The 15,650-nt window shown below is 49.4% G+C and overlaps 1 protein-coding gene across 1 annotated transcript in view; it reads left to right on the top strand.

The window, feature by feature from the left end:
- The window catches only part of TBCD (tubulin folding cofactor D), a 2,329,415-nt gene that overhangs the window by 1,691,946 nt on the left and 621,819 nt on the right, over positions 1-15,650 (top strand). The gene's annotated exons all lie outside the window — the stretch shown is intronic.

The raw sequence follows: 15,650 nt of genomic DNA on the forward strand, positions 1-15,650 counted from the left end.
CGTTCTGCTAGAGACTTCTAACCACAGATTGCTCACCGTTTGAATATTCCATCAGGTGTTAAACTGAATCTGAAAAATCTTTAGCAGTCAGTACCTCTGCGCACCCGCGGCGCGGCATCAATGCCGTTCCGTGCTAGTCATGACGTGTGCTGGCCTATATAGGTGCTGCCCATGGACGCTGACACAAGTTCCTTTCTTTTTGTGCCAGACATGGCTAACTCTTCTCTCTCTTCAGGCTGTATTTTTTTTTTTTTTAACGTTTTCAACATTTCTGCAGTCTGTAAGGGACAATTTTCCCTCCAAAATCTGCAGTGATTGCGCCTTGATACACTCCAAGGTCTTCTGCGAGCAAAGTTGTTCATGGCATAACCCACTTTGTAACCGGTCCGGCCCCGAGTCAGGTCCCTCCCGCTCCCGAGACCGGTACCTTGACAAGTCGTCGTCTAGCCCTAAATTCCAGGTAAGTCCAAGAAATACCACAAGAATTCCAAGTGGGACTTGGCCCCATCCTGCCACTCTCGATCTCCCGGGAGGTCATCTCCGTCCCTCTATATCGCACTCCCAAAGCCATTCCACTTCGGAACATATTCTGACCTTGTCCCGGAGCAACCTACATTTCTGCGGCTGTCGTTTGGTATGAACTAAGACCATTACTATGATGCTGAAGATGAGTGTGCCCAGCCTTATCAGGAAGATACTTGGGACGAGGACCTCCAGAACACTATCAGTCTGCAGACGTCTCCAGACACTGGACTGACTTTGCTTCTGGACCCTGCCATGAAGGAAAGCGGCCATACGACCGTATTCTATATCAGTTGGGCTCTGGATATTACCAATTTGTTGGCAGAGATATAGGCACCAGTGTAGCCCTTCACAGGCATGCCTGGATATGGTCCACTGGTTTTTCAGTTGATATTCAGGCAAGTCTCTTGCACATGCCATATGATGATTTGTGTCTTTTTGAGGACAAAGCGGAGTCAGCTCTGGAACACTTTAAAGACAGCAAGGTCATGGGGCCTCCCCTGAGCCTTTCTGCATCTCTGTGATAGCTGCACCATCTATTTCGCCTCCTCATTGGCCACAGTAGTGGGTTTTCAGAATCCCCAGCAAATCAAGCCAGTGCAGCAATCTTTGCCTGTCTTTTCATGGCCACAGCTCCCACCTTGCATGTGGACAACAAGTGCTGCATGCGGTCCAATCTCCCACTCCTCCAACTGCTGCAACCCCGAAACCTCTCGAGGGTGCCCTGGCCAGCACCCAGCCACCTGCTCTGAGGCAGGATCCAACATTTTCTCACAGGGTGGTAGGCGATCACTTCAAACAAGTGGGTCCTTCAATTTGTGTCCCGGAGTTACACTCTACTATTCCTCGATAACCTGCTGCACTTTCCACCATCTCCAGAATTGCTGACAGAGAGGACCACTTGTCCCTAATACAGTAGAAAGTGCAGGCACTTTTTGCCAAAGGATCCATAGAGAGGGTGCCAATGCCAGAAGTGGCTCTTGTTTGCTATTCCTACTATTGCTTGGTACTGAATAAAGATGAAGGCCTTTATCCCATCTTGGATCTCTGACTTTGCTACTTCTTCCTGCAAAAGGGAAAATTCACAATGTTCACCTTGGCCCAGGTCTTGCTTGCCCTCGACCCCTGTGACAGGATGGTGGCATTGGACCTGCAAGACACTTATTTCCATATCCCTGTCCTGCATGCAGACAGGCGATACCTGCGGTCCACGGTGGGCCAGGAGAATTTTCATTTTACTGTGCTCCATTTTAGCCTCAACAGCACCCCTCAGATGTTCACCAAAGTGATGGTGCTGTTTGCATCACATCTTTGGAAGTCAAAGATCCCAGTCTTCCCTTAGCTCGAAAACTTGCTGTTCAAGGCTGGCCTTCCCCAGATATTATGACCCACCTCCAGATGACAGCGATCCTCCTAACTTTGTTGGGGTGCACTGTCAACATGCTGAAGTCACACTTGACTCTTTACAGATACTCCCCTTCATTGACGCCATTCTGGACACAGTGAAGTTTTGCACCAGTGCTCCAGAACGGCGAGTCCAGGGCATTCAGGTTATGATCCTAATGTTTCAACCTCCCGTGTGCCTCCATGAGGATGACTCTGAAGCTGGTGGGACTAATGGCCTCCTGCATCGAATTGGTCAAGCTTGGGCTCTGCAGTAGGATCTGAAGTCCCAGTTGGCACAACACCAGGGATATCTTTCCGATCTTGTCCAGATTTCCGAGGAGACAGTGACTGTTCTCCAGTGGTGGCTGCAGGCCCACGATTGTGTCAGCAGAAAGCCTACCGCCTTACACCACCTAGAGCTCACAGACTTCTGGGTTGGGGGCTCTCTAGGAGATGTGTAGATCAGAGGCCGTAGGGATAAGTTTGTAGCCTGGGGTGCTTCTAAACAGATCGACCCACTCTATGCCAAACTGTCTGAAGTTTCATCATTTGTGTAATCCCTAGGTCAGCAAGGATGTCATTTGGGCACCATACCTGTCTGCTCCTTTGGCATTTTAACAGTTGCCATAGCAGCCCTCATTATTAAAATCATCAGTTTTGATGTGTTTCATCAACAGATTACAATGTATGTTTCCCCTTCTCTGTTGTGCCCCAATGGGATTTAAAAGTGGTCCTCACATTAGTTATGCGCGTGCCCTTTGAACCCCTAAATAATTGTTTTCTCTGGCTGCCCACCCTCAAGACAATTTTTCTTGTCGCCATGACATCAGTACAATGAGTGAGTGAGTTATAGGCCTTGTCTGTTAACACCGCCCTCATCACTTTCTACCTAGACAAACAGAGATCTGTGGACTCAAGCCTCCTTCCTTCCAAAGCTAGTGACATGGTTTCATGTAGATCAGAACATTACTTTTCTGACGTTCTTTGCTCTGCTTCACCTCTCGATGAGTAGGAGAAGAGACTGGATCTAAAAAGGGCTCTCAGCTACTACATTGACTGACCGAGACCCCCCCCCCCCCCCGTGGACAATCAACTCTTTATCCAACTTAATGGAGCAAAGCAAGGGAAGACTGTGCAGAAAAGGGCCACTTCGCTCTTGATCATACTCTAGTAAGATCTGCAACACCCTAGCCTGAAAGGAGCCCGCTGATAATTTGTGGGCTCATTCTACCAGAGCCAACACTGCTAACATTGTGTGGGCTCACTGAGTGTTTTTTCTGGACATTTGTCAGGCTGCTAAATGGGCATTACTCCTTTAGTTCACGGGAACTGGTGTCTAGACAGAAGGCATTTCACCCACTCGGTCCTGCAAGACTTTTTGGTTTGTGCCAGTTCACAGACCCACTTTCTGGAAGGTACTGCTTTGGTATCTACTCAAAAAGTGAGTAATCCCCAATTAGAACTCTCTTTCAGAAGTCAAGTTACTTACTTATGGTAATATTCTTTCTAGTAGAGAATCGAACTGCAGATTCCTTACCGATCCTCCCATTCCCCGTTGTGTGAACTGGGCTCTTCTGTCTAACAAGATTCCAACTTAGAAATCTGCACACTGGGTATGATTGATCTAATTTTTGCTCAGTGACTGCAGATGCTGAGAGGTCTGAAAACCACTATGTCAAGAAGCGTGGGTAACGCCTATATCTGATAGAGACATCTAGCCACAGATTCCTTAACTTAGAATATCCCCAGACGTCAGACTGGATCCGGAAAAAACTTTGCAGCAGCACCTCTGCACGCTAGGGGCGGCACCACATGACCCCGCCCTGACGTCCACATACGTGACGTCAGCGAGCTCATATAAGTCACTCACGGCGCGCTGACGTCAGTTTCCTTCTGTTCCATGTGCAACGCGGATCCGGAGTGAGCGGTTCCTCTGGCCTGTTTTCTGGCCTTGTCGACGCTTCGCGTCGGAAGAGTGTGCGATGCCTTCGGGCTTTAGAACTTGTAATTCCTGTTCGCGACAGATGTCCGCGACGGACCTGCATCTTATTTGTATGTGGAGTCTGTGCGAGCACCATGACTGCACGGACTGCGAGGTGTGCCAACACCTGAAGCTCAAGTCTCGGCGCGAGCGCCGTATAAAGCTTCTCTCGGCGTGGTTGTCCAGGTCGGAGTCGTCTCACCCCCGGCTTCTTCAACGGCAGGTCCCTCCCGCCGTCGTTCGGCCTCCGGGGTCTGGGGCCGCCGTTCACCACTGGGTAAGTCGAGGCGCTTGTCGCCGAGGTCTTCGACCTCCCCTTCTTCTTCTGTTGTCAGGAGCTCCGGTTCCCGGAACGTTCTGGACGTGCGCTCCCAGCACTCGCCCTACCCGCCCTTTTTGGGTGTGGGGGCAACTCTGGCCCAAATGGAGGCATATGCCACAGCTTTGCAGGCCTCCCTTGGGCCCTCTCCCGTCCCTGGGGCGTAATCCACTTCTTGTGGGCTCTCCGACGGACTCGCCGGTGGGTTCGCCCCCTGCGCCAATTGAGCCGCTACCTCCCAGGGACGTCGGAGATGTGGCACCGTTAGGGCGCGGCCCAGTTGGGTCCCCCTCTACGGTCCACGCGGAGTCGTTAGGGCGCGGCCCGCCAGGGGCCTCCTCTACGACCAACGGCGCCTCCGCCGCATAGCCCCGCTGGGCTCCCTGCGGCGCCGCAGGTGGTTGCCAGTGCTCATAGCCCTGCTCTGAGCACACCCCAGGCTCCCTGTCAGATGGTCGCCTGTCCGGAGCCGTAGCGGCGCCGGAGGCTCGCCTCCTCGGCTCCGCCTCCATTGCTTTCTCCGGAGTCGTCGGAGCCTGTTCATATACCCTGGGCTCCCGGGCAGGCAGTCGCCTGTCCGGAGCCGGGGTCGGTGCCGTACCGGCGTCAAAGGCTCACCTCCTCGGCTCCGCCTCCGCTCTTTTCCCCAGAGTCGGAGCCTAGCATGGATAAGGTGGAGTTAGGGCCGGACTGGCGCCGAAAGCTTTCCTCACCGGCTCCGGCGTCTGCTCTTTCCTCGGAAGGGGAGCTTATCATAGTCTCGGCGCCGGATGGCGCCGAGTCGACGCTGGACACAGCCGAGTTGGCGTATAATGACAAGGGGTTGGCGCCGACACGCGTTGCTTTGGCGCCGTGTTGGTGCAGAATCATGGACTCTTCTCCAGAGGCCTCGGGAGGGAGTTTGGCGCAGTCTTCTCGCCCACCATCACCGGACGTACTGTTGCCTGTGCCCCCCTTGGAATTTGTTGAGCTTCCTCGGGAGCTCCCAGATCCGGCAGGCTCTTCGCCTCCCCAGGAGCAACGTCAGGATCCTCATTCTTCAATGGGACTCCCTTCTGTGGAACATTGGTCGCACCCTTACTGTCTGGGGAGGGTCAGTTTACAACCCTCCCCCACTGATGAGTTGTTGTCTCCTCCACGGAGGGCTACCGTGGCCGGGGCGGCTTTTTCGAGGGTGGTCTCATTGGCCACCCGCATTTTGAGCATGCAACCCCCTTCTGCCCCCTTGTCTGTCGACCCCTTGCTTGAGGTCCTTCATCAGGGGTCTGGGACTGTGGAGCCGCTTCTACCCTTTGAGGCTTCCCTTTATGATACCCTTTTAGGTACCTGGGTCCGGCCTGCTTCAGGTGATCCGGTGGCTCGTTCAGTTTTGCACCGCCACCGTCCAGCTCTGCATGATCCTGTTTGTCTTTTTGTACACCCTGATGTGCAAGGGTTTGTGTTGCAGACTGCTTTCCCACTCCCTGCCTCCTCTAATGCTTCCTCCCTCTCAGGAGTCCAGATGGCTAGAGTCATGGGGCAGGAACGTCTTTGTCTCCACTAGTGCAGCCCTACGATCCTTGAATACAATGTGTGTTTTAGCACGGGCTACTTCTGCCCTGTGGGACTCTGCAGAGTCTTTGCTTTCGGCCACCTCTGAAGGTGCTCGAGTTGATCTCCTTCACCTTCTCCGGGATGGCCACGACCTTGCCGAATTCACAATCCGCTCAGCCTTAGATACTGCGGATTCTTTGGGTCGGGCTATGGCGTGCTCTGTTGCCTTAAGGCGTCACGCTTGGTTGCGCGATTGTGTCTTCTCCCAAAAATATCCGGAAGCGACTGGTTGACTTACCCTTTGATGGGGTTTTGCTGTTTGATGCTCACGCCGAGTCGGCGGTTCACCGGCTCCTTGCGGGCTTTCGTCCTCCCACTTAGGTCTTCTTAGGCCTTTCTTCTGTGGTGGTACTTTTTCATTTCGCATCCTTTAGCTGCGCTCTGTGTTTACATGGGCGGTGACCCTTACGTCTTCTTTTGCTGTCTTTTGTTGGCATCCCTTGGATGCGTTTTGCTTTGAGCTGCCTGTTGGCCTGCTGTGGCCGTGTTCCACAGATTGCTGTGTCTGGTCCTCTGACTGTGGTATTGAGCCGGTGGCTCAGCTCGGTAATGTCATACGACTCGGAACTCATGTTCACGGGTTCAGTTCGTTACTGCGCTCTTTTAGCTTGGCTTATTGCCCTAAGAGGTGTTCCCCATTGTTTGGGGGTATGCATACTCCATGTGGTGTACTTGTATGTTATTATATAGCTTTGATTATCTCACCTGGGCCTGGAGATCCTGTGGGCTCCATGTGTCATTTGGTGGTTCGTTGTACGGTGTTCCATGTTTTTTCCCTGGTGCCATCTTCTTACGCCATGGTCATCCTGCCTGTTGCCTGTTCCACCTCCTTGGAAGGTTTCTTGATCTCCTCTTCAAAAACGGCTCCTACCTGCCCTTAATGTACTTGGTATGCTCCAGTATGGACATGTTAATGCTCCTGGCTTGTTCTGGCTCTACATATTTATATGTTTATACATTTATGTATACGTGCCGGTTGGTATTCCTCTTCCTACATCGGCACCTCTTTTCGGGGCTGCGATTTGAGGGGGAGCTTTTCTGAGTTGTTGCAAGTTGGCCAGAGGTTCCTCCTTGCTTCAGCTTACTGGGGTGATTTCCCGATTTGACAAATGCTCCCTTTTTGGTGTTCGACACTGTACGTGTCTTTTCTGGAGTGTTTGGTCTCGGATTCTGAGGCTCTTTCCAATTGTTAACGCTACGCCTGCGGGACAGCTCTTCTGATGGCAGTGGTCCTTGACTACTGCCTGCAAGTCTATATTGTGGGTTGTTTCTCACTTTGGCTTCATACTGCCCGGTTGGGCACTCTTAAGCTTCTTGTGTAAGCCACTTTAAGGTCTCTGTGGCCGTTTGCCTGCTACGTGTTTCTATCTCCGGGTTTAAAATTGATGCTATTTGCCCCCATTTCCCCTTTTGGGATTGGGTGTGCACTTGGCGTGTTTCTTGTCCCGCCGGCTATTCCAATCGCATTGCTCAGGTTCTAGCTCTTGCCTTTAGGCTCTTTGCACCGGCTCTCCCCTCTCCCCTCTCCTCTCTCCCCTCTTCCCTCTCCCTTCTCCCCTCTCCCCTCTGGTATATGGCTCAGGCCGTTCTACCTGCCCCATTTAATACGGGTATGGTGTAGCGCCATTCTGGCATTTTTAGGATATCTACCATCCCGTTATTTCTGCTCTTCCGAGCTGCTTGGGTTGCTGTTGGGCTGTTCCGCCACAGCCTCCCCCTATTATCCGTCACTCTGTTGCCGGATCGGATGCTTGGCGCTGTCTGTTGATCTGTCGCAGACCCTCCTCCTCTTTGGGGTATGGCTGTGGAATCTGTTCTAAGTTAAGGAATCTGCGGCTAGATGTCTCTATCAGATGCACAAGTTACTTACTTTCGGTAACGATGTATCTGGTAGAGACGTTGCCTAGCCGCAGATTCCTTAACGCCCACCCAGCCTCCCCATTCTGCGAGGACCTTGCCAAGTGGGGTTCTCCGCTGGCCCCCCTGTTACAGTTGACATTGTTTTTTCCTCTCATGGGTGCTCACATTTTTGCGTCCCTTTCAGATTTGCCATAATATCACTGACTCCCTCTCAGGGGTTTCTGTCACTATAATACCGTTGCCTCCCTCTCAAGGGTTTCTTATCTGTAAAATGAGGTATTTTCGATTGTCCTTCACCAGGAGATTCCTCTTCATTTTCTTCTTCTCCTGCTGTTTTTCTGCCTTCTCTGTTGGCTCAGGGTTCTGGGCTCCTCTACGGTAGTCTTCTTTGGGGCTCTGTTCGCCTCTGTTTCAGACCTCCATTACTACAGGGGCAGTGCCAGACTTTTCATTCCTGCGGGGGACTGTTGTTCTCTCTGTGCTCTGTTCTTGCGGGACGGCACAGTTCTACATAGTACTGACAGTCTATTTTTGTCTGTTATTCTGCATGGTACTAACAGTCTTTTTCTGTCTGTTGAGATGAGGTGTCTGCACCGTCCTCCTTATTTATTTGCTGAGTTTCTCTGAAGAAAACTGATGTCAGCGCGCCGGGAGGGACTTATATGACCTCACTGATGTCACGTACATGGACGATGTCAGGGCGGGGTCGTGTGGCGCCGTCCCCCAGCACGCAGAAATGCTGCTGCAAAGTTTTTTCCGGATCCAATCTTAAGCCTGGGGATATTCTAAGTAAGGAATCTGCGGCTAGACAACATCTCTACCAGATACATCGTTACCGAAGGTAAGTAAGTCGTACATAGGCCTGCACAGCTTACTCCTGGTGTGAAACGAGGTCTACGAGGATCTGCATCCTCCTGGTGCAGGGGTACTGCTCAAGAGTTTCTGGCTCCAGTCTGACACCTGGGAGAATATTCAAAACGTGAGAAATCTGCAGTTAAATAAAGCATCTTACTGAAGGTAACCCCTTTGTCAGTGACATGTAAAACTGAATTTTGTATTTCCATAGATAAGTCTTTCTGCAGATTTCTACGCTTAGAAGTTTACCAAGGCATGAGATTTCATATGGAAGATTTTTCAGTAATTTCCTAAACAGTACCCAGGGTGCTCTGAGCGTTGAATAGCCAATGTCAATGGCTAAAGTAACAGTGAAAATACATTGTTCACTCTGATGATAGGATAGCTTTTATTCTGGGTACCTCTGGTTCCAGGATCCGGAGAGCCTGTGGTGTTTTCATTCTGTGTTTTTCCTTTGTGTCAAAACAGCGGATGGACTTTTCAGGCCTTCAGAGCTCTTTAAGATTTCACTCTGTGGGGCCGGCCTTAAGAGGTCTGTGATTGGGATGGACGCACATCATGTTTTGTCATGGCCTGGACCATGACATGGAAGCCTATTGTCTCCTTACCCTGATGCAACCCAAAACCTTAAGACACAGGGATTCACATACAGTCATGTGAACAGCTCCAACCCATCCGAGGAACCTGAAATCTGGCATGAAGCTGCCTTGCAATACTAGGACGTTAATGCTGCTATCTGTATGTCAAAATATCAAGGTTGATCACATGGTATCTGCACTGAGTTAATTGCACACTTTATATAGCATGGTTCCCAGCTTGAGCTTTTCTCTCTGCCCTGTCAGCAAGTACAGGTTATCAGAGTGTTCTTGACTATTACAGGAAGGACGGCCTTCGCTCCACAGCATGCTAGATATGATGGCTCATTTTCAAACAAACAAGCTTATGAATAATGGAGGTCTTGAGCCTTCTGAAGTTGATGGCCTTTAGCATTCTTTTAGTGCCAGAGATTAGGCTTTTCTGGGAACTTTTCCACCAGGTAATGATTGCATCTAATAGAGACTTCTAGATGTAGATTTCTTACCTTAGAATTTCACTCAGGTGTCCACCTGGATCTGGAGATTTTTTATAAGCAGGGGTACTGCTTGACGCTAGGTGGTGTTGATCCGCTCCGTGTCCTTTGTCAGCGTTGTGCGCACTGGAAATGACATTGCGGGACCTACATAGCTGCCGCCCGGGCACGAGGATGTCAGTTCTTTCTTTTTCCGTACCAGACTAAGCGCAGATCTAGATTAAGCTTCCCCTTAGCTGTTTTTTGGCACCCTTTTTTCAACTCCTGTTGATGTTTTTTTCTGAGTCATGTACTACTGGTGGGGTCTAGATGTCCCAATGTAGAATGTATTCAAGCTCTGTGGATCCTGTCATCAGATGATGGCGGTGACGGATCTGCACCTTGTGTGCCTCCGGTGCTTGGATTGTGACTACGACCTGAAGTTGTGCTATGAGTGCCGGGCCATGATCTGAAAACTTTGTAGGAGCGGTCCCGAAAGCTGTTGGAGGCCCGGCGCTCGGCTCCATGCTGCTCCTGTTCTTGGTCGAGAGGAAGGTCTCGAGAGCGGTTGCGTAGCCCGCACTCTTCGTCCCATTCGAAATCTTTGCGACGTTCAGGTAAGCACAAGAAGAAGTCAAAGAAGCATAGGTGTTCTTCAACTTCACCCTATCCGTCGGTCGATGTGGGATGCAGAGCGTCACTGCTCTAGGCGTCTGTCCCCAGAGCCTCTTTTCGAGACGACTCCGCGCCTTCCGACTTTTCCTTGAGCCGGAGCATCTCCTACCCAATTGAAACAGCTTAGTGAGGCCTTGCACCTCATCTTGGACTTCTCCATGAGGACTTTCCGGCTCTATTGGCCAAGCGTACCATGGAGGGGGTTTCTGTGCCAGAAATGAGACATGTTTGTTATTCCCGCTACTTTTTGATGCCCAAAGACACAGGCCTGTGTCCTATCCTAGATCTCCTGACCATCAACTTCTTCCTTCGGAAGGAGAAGTTCAAAATGCTCACTTTGGCCCAAGTCCTTTCTGCCCTAGACCCAGGAGACTGGATTGTAGCGTTGGAATTCCACGACGCTTATTTCCATATCCCTGTCCTGCCTGCCCACAGACATTACTTACAGTTCACAGTGGTCCACAAGTATTTTCAGTTCACTGTGCTCCCCCTTGTTCTTACCAGTGCCATTCAGGTGTTCACGAAAGTGATACCAGTGGTTGCAGCTCATCTGCGCAGATCAGGGGTACCAGTCTTCCCCTATTTCGACGACTGGGTGTGGAAGGCGGGCTCGCCCCAGGCTGTCATCTTCCACCTCCAGGCTACGGCGGACCTCCTGCACTTTCTGGGGTTCACTATCAACATGACTAAGTCACACCTGACTCCCTCTCAAATGCTTACTTTTATCTGGAATCTTTTCAGTTTCAGGCCTATGCTCCCGAGCAGGCCAGTCCCAGATATTCGGGCTTTGACCGATGTTTCAGCCTCTATCCTGGATTTCGGTGAGAATGACTCTGAGGCTGCTGGGCCTCATTGCCTTCTGCATTTTACTGGGGGATCATGCCAGATTGCATATGTGGGCTCTGCAATGGGACCTGAAGTTCCTGTGGGCACAGCATCAGGGAAATCTTTCCGACTACGTTCAGATCTCAGAGGGAACTGCGCAGCAACTGCAGTGTTGGCTAACAAACCAAGATTGGGTCATAGGCAGATCCCTCTCCCTTCCCCAACCAGATCTGATGGTGATGACGGTTGCGTCACTCCTGGGGCGGCTACCTAGGAGAGTCGGAGATCAGAGGCGTCTGGTCACCAGCAGAGTCTAGTCTCCATATCAACCTTTTGGAGCTCTGGGCAATAAGACTAGCACTGAAGGCCTTCCTTCCCTCTCTCAAGAGGAAAGAAGTGCAGGTGTTCACGGACAACACCACCGCCTCTGGACATGGCTAGAACATCAGGACATATCCCTGGTGATTCACCACCTGGCGGGTTCTCTGAACGCCAGAGCGGACAAACTCATCCGTCGGTGCCTGGTTGATCACGAATGGCGTCTATATCTAGAGGTGGCACAAGGTCTCTTTCAGTGGTGGGGAGAGCCTTGGTTAATTATTTTTGCCTCCGAAGAGAACGTGCAATGTCAGCAGTATTGTGCTTGCTCGTCAACACTTTTTATCGGGAATGGAGCTTCGGCCTCCTCTACACCTTGCCACCTATACCATTTTCCCAGAGTGCTCAAGAAGATCAAGCATGACAGGGCTCAAGTCATTCTTGTGGGCACAAATAATCTGGTATTCCGACCTTCTGAGCATGACCATTGATCCTTCGATCAGACTGCCCTTTCGGGAGGATCTTCTGTCGCAGCAGCAGGGATGGTTCTTCACCCTAACCTGTCCAGTATTCACCTCCTTGCGTGGGGATTGAGCTCCAGCAGTTGACAGCTTTTGACCATCCACCCGAAGTCTGTGATATCTTGGCAGCCATTCATCCCTACATTAAAACAGTATACGCCTGTTGATGGAACAAATTTGTGGCATCGTACACAGCAAAGGCTGGTCTCTGCTTTGGGCACCCTTAAAGGTTATATTTTGGCTATCTCTGCCTTTCTGAGACTTTCAGATCAGCCCTCTTTGTTCAAATCTCCTGTTGTCAATAGGTTTCTTAAGGGCCTTACTCACATGTTTCCTCCATCTCCTTACATAATGCCCCAATGGGATAAGTTTGGTCTTGACTTTTCTTATGTGTGCTCCCTTAGAGCCTCTTCATAATTGCCCTCTCAGGCTTCTAACCCTTAAGACTGTTTTCCTAATTGCCATCCACTCTACTCGCAGAGTTAGTGAGCTCCAGGTTCTGCCTTCCAAGCCTCCTTATCTGTCTGTCCATCCAGATAAAGTGGTGCTTCGAACTAAAGCTTAGTTCCTTCCTGAAGTGGTCATGCCCTTTCATGTGGGACAATCCATTACCCTGTCCACCTTTTGCCCGCCTCCGCATCCCTCCCAGGAAGAGGAGAGACTCCACCGCCTGGACCCAAAACGTGCTTTGTCTTTCTATCTTGGACGTACTAAGGACTTCCGGGTGGACTATCTACTGTTCATTGTTATGAGGGTGCCAAGAAAGGTTGGGCAGTGCGGAAAAAGACCATCTCTCGATGGGTTGTCCTCTGCATTAAATTGTGCTATGCTTTGGCAAAGAAGGAACTTCCTGGGGTGTTACGTGCTCACTCTACTAGAGCAACAGTGGCAACCACCGAGTTAGCACGCGGAGTACCAGTTTTGGATATCTGTCATGCGGCAATGTGGCCATCCCTGCACATGTTTACCAGACACTACTGCCTGGACAGCCAAGTCTGAAGGGATGGGTACTTTGCCTGTTCGGTCCTCCAGGACTTCTTCGTGTGATCTTGATGTGCAGACCCTTTTCCTGGGTTGGTATTGCTGGAGTATCTATTCTAAGATAAGACATCTACAACTATTAGTCTCTATCAGATGAGCAAGTTACTTACCTTTGGAAACAATGTATCTGGTAGATTCCTTACCTCCCCACCCATTCTCCCTGCTCTGCAAACTTAATCTAGGGATAGGGAGTCACCTAAAGGGCCCTAGTTTTGATTCACCAGTGGTCAGTGTCTTTCATAGCTCTGCGCTTCTTATGTGGAAAGTCGTGTTAAGAACTGATGTCAGCACGCCCTGGTGGCATCTGCGTTGGCCCCGTGATATCATTTCCGGCGAGTACCACATCGACCGATGCCAACTAGCGATGTGCAGGGGTACTGCTAATGAAAAATAACTGGATCCAGACTGATGCCTGGGGGAAATTCTAGGGCAAGGAATCTACAACTAAAATATGTTCCTACCAGATACATCATTACCAAAGGTAAGTAACTTGTTCTTTAGATGCATCTATGCTTGTGTAGGTTGGTAACTTGGAGGAATTTGGACCTATTAGATTGTCCTTGGGCTGCTTTCATCAGTTCATGAACATTATCTACAGATGTGTACATCATCAATACAATGTGCAATAAAGACAGGAAGACTAAACTCCTTGTTCCTGTGTCATGAACCCACGGAGCTGTGGACGCGACTAATGTAACACGCTTGGCAGGATTCCAAAATGTACATTCTATTGCAAATAATAACCCGTTGAAGATCTTCAGCATGTGTGAGACTTTTATCAGTGAAACAGAACAGGAAATGCGCTCTATTCTGCTCCCTCAAATTTTATGTTCTTTCCTCAACTGGAACTTAGGCCAGCATTACATGTCTCCTCCTTCAGCAGTGATTCCCAGAGTAATGCAGAAGATAGGGGTATACTGTCTGTAAACTACACCTGTCACTACAACACATGAATTTCCAAAATGCATAAGGACACAAATCTTTAACAACGTAAAAATGGGTAATTGGTGATTTACATTATGTAATGTGCTATTTTATTTGTTAAAACATGTTTGAGATTGGAAAGAGTTGTGACAGGGGTAGGAGTTAAGGTTAAGTGAGTATGTTGGTGTGTGACCTAAGTTTATGGAAGTGCTTTAACGTGTGATTTTCTTGTCATTCGATGTTTTATATCAAAGGTACTATTAATGGCCAGTCAACATTAAATCTCTGCTAACTTTAATTTTTTTCATGGAATTTCACTTTTTTTGTTTTTTTTACTTAATTCCCCCCCTCCCCCCACCCACCAACATGGCCTATCCATTTTCTTTCGTGTGGTGGTTTTTGTTTACCCTCCCTGTCTTTTTCTGATGGGTCTCAAATGGGGTAAACCGTCTAGACTGGAGGCAGTGAAAAAAATACCTACTGGGAGGGGGTAAAGGACAGGGGGTACGTCCCCCTGTAATGGCTTTGTTTATAGGGCCTGTCTTATAGGGCAATACCCTTCCCTTATCCCACATAGAAAATGCTGAAGTCATCAGTATAGATAGACAGTCTAAGACAATGTGAACAGTTCTATTATGAAAAACCTCCAGTCGCTGATACTTCTGGTAATGAGATTTGTTCAAGGGGTACATTTTGTGAATGAATTGTTGATGATCCTCTGTTACAAATACAGTACCGCGGATGCTCTGCAGCATGGCTTAAAACCAATAGCAAGGCCAGTTGGCATTGTCAATGCTTGTTACTGTTCTGATGTCAGAGTTTCGACTAATAGTGTTCTCACTGATGACTTCGAATTAAGTTACACGTAGCCCAATTTTGAATGCTGCTCCCCTGTAGGATGTGGAGAGTTTTTTTTGTAAGGTAAATGGTATTAAGTATATGTTGTTTGTGTGGCTCACGGCTATATAAGGCCATTATAAGCACGGCCTTCCACTGTGCAGGGTTTGTTTTGCGCAGCTTGCTTTTGTATACCGTACCATTCGTTGTTGGTCAGTCGGGGGGTGCGCACCCATTGTGTCAGCATAAACAGGGCGCCCACGAGAAACATTTTGCCACCGAAGAGTGGGTTATGGCCACTGTTTCGCAGGCACTTTCTTTCTCACGCTTGATGTTCCGCCACTCGTTCAATCTACCCTTAATACGATTTTCAGGAATTTTGAGGATTATTGGCATTCTTTTATACGAAGGTCCGCAAAAGATGTTCGTTTTCTATTGTGTTTGATTTGTAACCGATCAAATTACATCCAGATTCAGTCCGTTTGTTTTCTTATTCATGTTCTTGCCTCATCATTTCTCATACAATCGACCCCACCATGCCTTTAATTGTAAAGTTTATTTTCATGGGACTCAAGTTCCAGTGAAAACATTGGAACAGTGACTGCCTCCAATAGCTGCCACGAATCCAGCGTCTTGTTTGACCAGCAGGGGGTGCACTTGCATAGCAAACCAGTGTCTATATGCATCCAGAGCACAGTCAATCTAATCAGAACTCTCAAATAGAGCCGCCGTTACAATAAAATGACATAAAATATCATTCTGCCACGAAGTTTGAAGCTACATTTTTTAAAAAAAAAAATGTATTCAGTTTTTTGTATAGCGCGAACTTGACCCCATAAGGTATCGGAGCGCTTCACAGTAAAGGACGCACTGGCGTAACGAAAATTGAGGGGGCCTCCCTGCATGGTACGAAGAGGGGCCCCCTCCAGCCTCAATCAGGAGCTC

The sequence above is a fragment of the Triturus cristatus genome, chromosome 7 (assembly GCF_964204655.1).
Source record: "Triturus cristatus chromosome 7, aTriCri1.1, whole genome shotgun sequence".
Classification (NCBI taxonomy): domain Eukaryota; kingdom Metazoa; phylum Chordata; class Amphibia; order Caudata; family Salamandridae; genus Triturus; species Triturus cristatus.